Here is a 9,457-nt window from a genome sequence, read left to right as displayed (position 1 = left end):
GGGACTGCTTAGTCCAATTCTTCTCTTAAACAGGTACATACAAACATGGACAAGCATGCACAGACAGATACAAAAGGGTAATGAGAGCCCTCTATGTACCAAGTTGCCGATACATGTATGTATTCCTTATATGTGTGGGGAGCTATGAATCCTGAAGCCCTAGAAATCTCCTACATGTGTCTCCTCCCCTGTCAGTAAAATACAAATCATACAAGTAACCCTGAACACACGTAAGACATATAAAACTAATTTGTAGAACTTAGAATTGCATCTTTTTTAACCAAGCAACATTCATTGGAATACCAAAGGGGAAAAGTAAAGCAATTGTACAAGATATGGGGTAAGACCAAGAATAGCCTTCCATATCTAGATACCTGCGTATTGTGACAGCTGGCAGACATTCACTTTTAAACACTTTTACCTACAGAAAATTGTAGGTACATATTGTTTTTTTGGTACTGAGCTGAATTCCATCTTTATTAATTAACACAATAATATATATATATATATATATATATATCTTTTTTTGTACACGTGTTCGACCACGTTAAATATTTGATAGCAGTTTATTGACATATTATGGTGGGTAAGAAAAAGGCGCAAACTATCTATGTGCCTCAAATGGTTCCCTTGGGTGTAGTCAGTCAGTCCAGAGGTTATATGTAAAAAAAAAAAAAGAAACAGAGGTGAGCACAAATAGTGTAATAAATTCAAACAATTGTTATTCTTCTTGTTGTTCTATCATCATTGTACTCACACTTTGCTCCTCTTGAGTTTTATGCTCCTCTCGTGGGTCTTTGAATCCTGTCAGCTGTCTTCCAGGTCACTGCTTTAACCTGTCCAGTTCTGGATTTCACTGGAAGAGAAACATAGGAGAACAGATTGCGCCGTCTGCCTGGTCCACAGCTTATTGATGTAGTCAGTATAGATTTATACTCACATATATGTGGTTATTAATGAGCATATAGGGAATGTTGAATATCCCTCTGAAGAGAGTATTTCTCAGGTGAGCCCACAGTTGAGGATTCAAAATTATGACTTTAATGATAAAACACAAAAAAAAAGGTAAAACATGAACAGAAACATATAAAAAAGAGAAACAAACAGAAAATACCTGGTTTCTAATAAGTTAAGGACTTATGATAAACCGCTATCAGCCTTATACCTGGGCAGGAACACAGTCCACCGCTGACAACCAGCTGAATTGCTGACCAGCTGGGAGCTGCTGTCAGTGTCTCTACACTTCAGGGGGTACCGGAATATATGAAGGGCTCCATGTATCAAGGGACAGAATAAGCAGGGTACTGGACTGAAAATGGCTTAACAAGCTTGAATGGTGGTTTCTGCTCAGTCTGGCCTCCTATTGATCAGCTATAAAAGATTATTGTTTTTAAGATGTTGTATTGTATTTCTTTATCTATATAGCACCAAAAGTGTACTCAGCGCTTCACAAAGAATACAGTACAGGGAATTAAAATACATTAAGCGCAGCAAAATCAGAAAATAGGAAAGGAAATCCCTGTCCCAAAGAGCTTACAATCTAAGAGGTTTGAGGGGAAACTTACAAAGAAAGCAGGTGAGGGAATAAGTGCCGTGTATGGCAGTGCTTGGCCACAATGTGTGGTAAGAGTGGCTGAGTGTGGGACAGTAACCATGAGTGCAGGCTATTGGGATGCTTTGTGGGGTGAGTTTTAAGGTTAGTAAGCATTAAATCAGAAGGTTAACACCATTTACAGGGGAAGAGATAGCAGGGAGGTGTGGGGGAGATCAGGTGTGTATGTCTGGGTTCAGGCTTAGGGGAGATCTCCAGCAGCAGGAAGGAGTAGATGAGGGTGTGAATAGAGGATTTGTGGGGGTGTTTTTTTTATTGAGGGGTAAAGAAGTTGTTGGGAGTGAGGTATGTAAATAATGGTGCAGTGGGGTGTGGGGAAGTTGTAGAGAACAGAAACGCTCACAAAGGAGTGAGGAAACAGTAAACAGACAAAGCAATAGGGAGGGCATAATGAGATGCAGGAGGAGAGACTTCCCAGGTACTGGAGGATAGGAAGCGTACAAAGATTCACAGCTTTTAGAAAGTCATGTTCTCACATATGCAGAGTTGTTGTTGTCATGCTAGAAATAAATAGTTTTCAGTCATTTTTATTAAAATACTTGATGTACTTTAAAGAGGCAATCCAAGCAGCTTAAATATATATATACATATATATTTTTTTCTTCTGTTTTTATATTTGTGGCCTTTGATTACCTTTATTGAAAACTAATTACACAAGCTGACGATCGATGAATTCTCCTGTGATCGCTCAGCAAAATCCTACTTCCCAGGGTTCACTAAATGGCTGCCTTGCAGTTTCAATCAATCCTTCAGTCAGTGTAACTCAACAGCTACAATGTACCCTTATATCACTAAGGTAATGTTATCTATTGTTACAGTTTGCAGCTCAAACTGCTGGGAATATTGTCAACAAATGATCACAAATAGGAAATGAAAGGATGCTTAGTATATTAAAACTCATTAAAAATGGCATTAAGAGATGACTTTTAAAATAAAAAAAAGGTAGTAAGTGTTATCTAATACTACAGAATTTTTTTTTAACACCCGTAGGATATTGTTTGGATTGCTCCTTTAATGTTAAACATATTAACTGTCCTCGTTGGGGAACAACAAGGTTTTTTCAATATAATTTTTTTTTTACAATCTTAAAAATAAAGTGTTTTCAGTTTTAAAATACTTGATATAATGTGCAAGGTTAATGCTTTCACTTAGTATGCATGTTTCTATCATTTATTTCTTACCTAGAGGGTCAATTAACCTTTTTTTAATAAATAGATTGTTAGGATAATTAGTTGCCATAGTGACCTTCACACTATGCATCCTTGTTGCATGTAAACATCCCCTTATATATTAGTGTGAAGATTGAGATAATGTGTGTGGCTATCATCACCTCCATTTTGGCCTAATCGCCATTTTGAGTGTTTGCTTGTATGTATGCTTATTTGTTTTATTCGTGTATGATCTGTGAATGTTTGATTCTGAAAAGTATCGCTTCTAGATGTAACTAGCCCTTGTGTAATTCCTACAAGTCATGAGAGGTTTGAAATGCAATCGTAAGAGGTTTTTCCTGCCTTAGATAATTCTGCTGACCTAGGTTCTGTTATCTGACAGATACAGTAACACACAGGGCTGGACAGAGTAACTCCCTTATGTCACAAGGTCAAGAGACCCACATTATGGTAAATTATAGGATAAGAATATAGCGTATGCAGCATATTTAGATATCAATATGTATTTTTGTATAGGTCATCATATAGTTTTTATCTCTAAGCCAGCCCCCTTAAAGGGCGTATTACTTATTTTGAAATGTATATAAATGTGATACTAAGCAATATTTCTTGAGAGGCATGAGTTCAAATTTGAATTCTCTCTCACTTGTGCCATGGTGCTGATAAACTCACTTGTTACTTTGAACCCTTGACTCATTGATTTTATTTCTACGCTTTCACATTAGCGAACCGCATTGGGCACGGAACACACAGCCACTCGATCCCGCGCATGCGCTGCTCTGCGGCAGTGACATCGTAAGCCCCATCGTACACAGTGACAATTGAACATGGGGGTTGAGCTTACTACACGGAAGACCCCAGTATAGAAAATAAGTCAATACTTTTATGCACATCATTTGTTTGCGTTTCTGGTTTAACCTGCCTTATACATATTCAGATCATTGCCTTATTACACTATCGCGGATGCTTTTACTTTTAAATATGATTTCTACACGAGCTAAAGAACCTCTGTTGGATTCCTACAATTGCTCCTAGTTTTGTCCTTGACTTTGAATTCATGCTACCTACAGTATTGATTATACATTACATTTACGGTCTTCTAGTACTACATTGTAAAAAATGCACTTTAGTCATCTTGTACTTGTGTTTTTTTACTAAAGTTATATAAATCCATATATTCCTTTAAAGATTTTTTTTTCTATAGGATTTTTTTTTTGCACTACAGCACTTTACATCAAATTCTATGTTGTACATAATATAAATCTCAAGGTCCATTAGCGCATTGTTTTATCTTTAGGGCAGAAAGAAAGCCTGGACTGGAATCGTTACTCCCTGACATAACAAGTGCGACCTTTAGCATGCATATGCAGGCAAGACACACAAAACAATATCAGTAAGAGTTTTGTTAATAAAGACAGCTTTGGTCTTACCCACCCATAATTCATAAATATATGTGAAGGCGCTGAAAGGTTGTTACAGATATTGCAAAACTCGCAGTGGCTGGCGCCGCGGACGAAGAAGCAAAAGTCTGGGGCGCCAGAGACAGTGTCTGCCGCAATTGCACTGCGGGGGGTTCCATGCTTCGTTAGGCTGAGCTCAGACAGGCTACTATGCTACTGCGCGTCCGCGCCTCTCTGCTGGGCGATGTGTGCTCATCCCCAGCAAACATAAGGGATGGAGGCGGGACTTTAAAAAAAACAAAAAAAACTGTGTTTGTGTTTGTGATTGGCTGGCGAAGTACACGTGATGCGGCTGCTGCTTGAAATCACAACTTCAGTTGTCTTCTTTAAGTGCAGCGGGGACAACGCTGTACTTCGCCGCGGGGTCGTTTTCTGTTTGAAAACTCCCACCCACCAAGCGAAAGAGTGGTGAACGTGCGCGCGCACGTCGCATCACAGAATGTCTGAACTCAGCCTTACTCCTCGCATGTCGCGACCACCGCAGGTGTGTGACCCTGGGTGGCAGCTGCACCGGAGACGGTAAGGTTAGCCACATCTGTAGCAATTCCCATTCATAGAGACTGGACAATGTGCAGGACGGAGATAGCTTGTTGGGAACCGTGGCTACTGCGCTGCCTGCCGGCATTCTGAAAGCAGTCATGTTAAATAAAATGAAGGTAAATGCTAAACTGAAAGGGATGGGAATTTATAATCCCCCCCAAAAGGACTGTATCACGGTCAGCAAATGCTTGGCTGTGGGTTTGGAGTGGATAAGGAGAGCAAACACGGCTATTTAAAGATTCAACCTTAGAAAAGAGCTGGTGGAAACAGTTGTTTGAATCGGCAATCTGGCCAAATTGTAATATTGATATTTTAACATAATTGGAACCGGAGGATCCTCCTGAACTAACCACGTTTTCTTTTTAAGCTGTGGATACTCCCTGACTCCTGAGATATTTACCGCTCTAGTGGCAGCTGTTACTTCCTGGACATTTTTGAACGGCCGCCCAATAGGGAGTCGTGACGTCATCTTGTTGGCCCATGGGACACAGAGGATTTGGCAGACAATTTAATTCCACTAAAGTAGAAAACACCGGCAACCAAAATGGTAAAAATCCACATCACAGCCTTCATCTTCGGAGAACATTCTGTTCCCCTTCTACACCCCCCCCTACAATTTTGTAACACTGATTTAACATTGGGAGGGTACAGCACGGTGCAACTATATGAGCATAAGGCATCATGAACAAATACAGACCATGCTTTGACATACAGGAGGGAGTAAGTCGTCTGGAGATGAGCTGGGATCCTGCAGTCTCAAAGTAAGTGGCTAGCATCCTGTTCACGCTGGCAAGCAGAAAAACAAAGAGGTGAAGGCATGGTATACGCATTCCTACTATTTACCATGATGCATCTGTAGCCCCTGTAAGTAAGAGCAGGCTACTTATCCTTCTCCTACTGGAGTAAGCCCTGGTAAGGGCAGGTGCCAGTAGTAACCATGGGTTTTCCCCCCTTCAAGCCCTGCCTGGAGTGATGGAGGCAGGCCCCCTGACTCTGTGCAGGCCTAGACAGAGGGGAGGTTCTGCTGACATCATGAGGGGCAGGGCTGACTCTATTTAGTGGCCAGTTCCTGTCAGTGACAATTAGTTCTTGTCTGTCCTGGGAGTTAGAGGAGTGAGAGCCATGCTGTCCTAGGAGCAGAGGAGAGTTTGGAGTGTGAGCAGAGCTAGAGTGGACCAATGCCCCTCACCCTGTTGAGGGGGTGAGGGGGTGAGGGGAGAGATCTAGCCTCACCCATAGGGCCTACCCTGGGGTGAAGGCAGGGGTATTACAGCCCCACCAGGCCATCCTGCTGGAGTACAGCCTGGAGGAGAGGAGAGGAGGAGAGAGGCCTGTACATATCTAAAGTGCGGGGTATTTACGAACTGCTGTGTGCTGCTGCTGTGTGCTGCCAAGGATAAGCTGTACAAGGATAATAAAGAGACACTGCTTCTATTTTACCAAGAGACTGTGTGTGTGTGATCTGGAGCATTCACCCTGGGACCAGGGTTCTTTCTCTGTAAGGGTCCTACCCCACATCCCTGGGGCTTATAGAGAATGGAGGCGCTGCACCACTAAAGAATGAAGGCGATTACCCCAGAAGCCTGGTCCTGTTGTCCCCAATACCAACGTGGGAGACTCAGGCCCTCCTGTTCCAAGCAGGTACGCACCACCCAAGTACACGTAGCCAGCCTCACTACACCCTAGATAACGATCTGTGTCCGGGGGGGGGGACGGGGACATGGGTTACACATCTATATCAGGGGTAACTCCAGTCTTCAAGGGTCACCAACAGTCACAAACAAATATCTTAGAAATGTACTGACATCCTTAGAAAGATTTAATCAACATTGTACTTGTTTCCTGAGAATAATGAATGTATTTCTATTTGTACCGGATCCTGCACAATTCTAATGTTATCTGACACTTACTGCACCTAACATTTATCTGTTTGTTTAATAAGAACCATAAAGTTCAGGGATGGGCAACTGCAGTCCTCAAGGGCCACCAACGGATAAAGGTTTCAGGATATCTCTGCTTCAGCACAGGTGGCTCAATCTGTGGCTCAGTCAAAGACTGCGCCTCTGATTGAGCCACCTGTGCTGAAGCAGGGATATCCTGAAAACCTGACCTCTTGGTGGCCCTTGAGGACTGGAGTGGCCCACCTCTGCTCTGAAGATCAGCCCCTGTTGTGCTAAAGCTTTGGATAATAAAATGCTCATTTGAAGGTGTGTGTGCTTGACCCTCTCCTTGCTGATGGGCCGTGCATTTCTTTCCAAAGGGCGGCTGGACCCCATCCAGCAGGGAAGGGGTTAACGGTCTAATTGGAGAAGCACTGACATAATTGGAAAAATAAATAAATAAAATAAAACACAAATCGTTCTGATCCTCCGCGTCTTAACAAACTGCCGGCGGGACACCTGAGAGTTACGTGCTGCACGGTTTCTATTGTGTGGAATCTGCAACATCTGTTTATTCTTCCTCATTAAATCCCTGGCTGCTTCCCTCTAAAGAGGGGATTTTCCAGGCTTATTTCTAGAGATGAACAATATGAAGTTGTCGAGAATAATAATGTTAGGTAGGACGGAGAGTGCATTACCTACTTGTTGAAGAGATCTAGGGCCATACATATCACTGCGCTCCTCCCTATCTATTTATTTATAAAGATTTACCAGGAAGTAATACATTGAGAGTTGCCTCTCGTTTTCCAGTATGTCCCGGACACAGAGTTAAGATAACAAATAATACATGGTTACAAATACATAGTTACGTAAGTGAGCAGGGTATACATTATATACAAGACATTGCATGCACAGTTAGAGATAATATATAGTATAGGCCTATAGAAGTTTGCTGCTGGTAAAAAGATAGGCCTTACATATAGAAAAACAAAAAGAACGATTCCTGCGCTCCTACCAATTAGGCTAAAATAAAATAGTAATCTCATGAATAAGGGTTATTTAGTTAAACCCTTTTTCCAATGCGTTATACAGCCTGCAGCCAATGTCAAGGCATAACCGAAGTTGCAGGTACCTACACTGAATATATGTAATTATTGTCCCATAGACTGGTGAAAAATGTGAGAAAGCCCTGAAAGAGTTAAATAAAACATATGATTTTGTGAATAGTGCAATTAAAAGCTGGCTAAAGCCAGTATCATAGTTACCTTACTGAAAACTGACAGAGTTGTCCAAATCTTCAAAAGTGGGGACAAAAACACTGTCTCAAACTACAGGCCAATCTCTCTTCTATGTATGTGTAACGGGTGTTCCCTCTGGCCTGACCCACCCAATCTCATATTGGCCCGTGTAGTCTAACCAGTCCCCCATTACAAGGCGTGTGTGGTGGTGCACCTGCAAGTAACAGGACTCTTGAGTCTCCCGCTTGGTGTTATTAGGGGATGTCATCAGGACAGGTAGCTGAGGTAGTGGGTGCGAGTCCAACTTACTTCATGTGCAGCGCCTCCACCTCATCAGGATCTGTGCTTCCGCAGGGAGATGGTCCTGGTGAGGAACTCCTTCTTGGTGGTGCCATCCACTGCTGAGTAACTTCACACTCACCCAGTGGAGGTATCTTTAACAAGGGCATCTTTATTTGCATGGTGGTATGGGCAAGCTGCCCCTCACAGATAAAAGCTCAGCCACTCATCTCTTTGCAGCACTCTCTTAGGAAGGTCCCTTGTCCCTAATAGAGCTGCTTTCCACCTTTACTCTCAGAGAGAGATTCCCCAGCTTCTCTGGCTGCTGTAATCTCCTCTCCTGAGCTGCTTTGTCTCTCTCTTGAGCGGCTCTGTCTGTCAGCTCCTCTAACTCTGCCAGCTCCTCTAATACTGCTGCGTCTGCTTACTGACTCACAGCTAGCAGGAGACACTGCAACACTGTTGCAACTTTCACGTGCCTCTCAGTGAACAGGCAGCACAACAACAGGAAACTGACTTCTAACTTTAGGCAGTGCTGTGTCTTATATCACCCCCCAGAGAACAAACCTGCTCTGTACCACTAAGTGGGGGCACAATGCATGTTGTCACTTCCTTTGGGGACATATGACACCTCACCAGGGTGTGAGGGCAAACCTCCATGATAACTACTGGCATTCCTGCATACTTACCAGGTTTACTGCCAGCATGAGAAAGAGAAATGTACACCAATCTTACACTGGCTACATTCTCCCCCTGGTGGAACCCCAACGTCCCGGCTGGGATCTAAATTTGCGGAACCTTCCTTCAGGTAGCACTGCAAAACATAACAACACATTACATATCTTTTCATCATAACCATAATAGATACATCCTAACTTTAGATGTATAACAACTAGGATTACCTCATGCTGGAGTATCCATTACTGGGACTACTCTACCCTCTTAAGGTGGCTTGCGCAGAGCATGGTCCACTGGGCTTAGAGCATCAATGCTGTAACACTCTAGGGGACATACTGTACACCCACCATCAGCCCATAACTCTGGCCTGGATGCTAGTGGACTGAGAGGATCATGCCCATACATTTCCCCAAGGCATCTCTTGGAGATGTAGCATATCCCCTCGTGACTACACCACTTCTCATCTAACCCGCCAGGATCCTAATTTTCTGAATCAAGGGAACCCATTTCAAACATAAGTTCGTTCTCCCAGGGACGATGAAAATTACGTACCAACTTTTGGCGATCCCTAATAACTCTTTCTGACAGTGAGGGCACATAG

The 9,457-nt window shown here is 42.8% G+C and overlaps 1 long non-coding RNA gene across 1 annotated transcript; it reads right to left on the bottom strand.

Moving 5' to 3' along the window:
* Positions 1 to 561: 561 nt before the first annotated feature.
* Positions 562 to 5,561, bottom strand: LOC142494357 (uncharacterized). Its single transcript, XR_012801389.1, has 3 exons — positions 5,479 to 5,561; positions 941 to 1,038; positions 562 to 856 (listed from the first exon to the last, which is right to left on the bottom strand). It is a non-coding gene; the product is annotated as an uncharacterized LOC142494357 (long non-coding RNA).
* Between the last annotated feature and the right edge of the window lie 3,896 nt (positions 5,562 to 9,457).

The sequence above is a fragment of the Ascaphus truei genome, chromosome 5, assembly GCF_040206685.1.
Source record: "Ascaphus truei isolate aAscTru1 chromosome 5, aAscTru1.hap1, whole genome shotgun sequence".
Lineage (NCBI taxonomy): Eukaryota > Metazoa > Chordata > Amphibia > Anura > Ascaphidae > Ascaphus > Ascaphus truei.
Note: the sequence above shows the minus strand (reverse complement) of the source record. Positions and strands in the feature narration are given on the sequence as shown.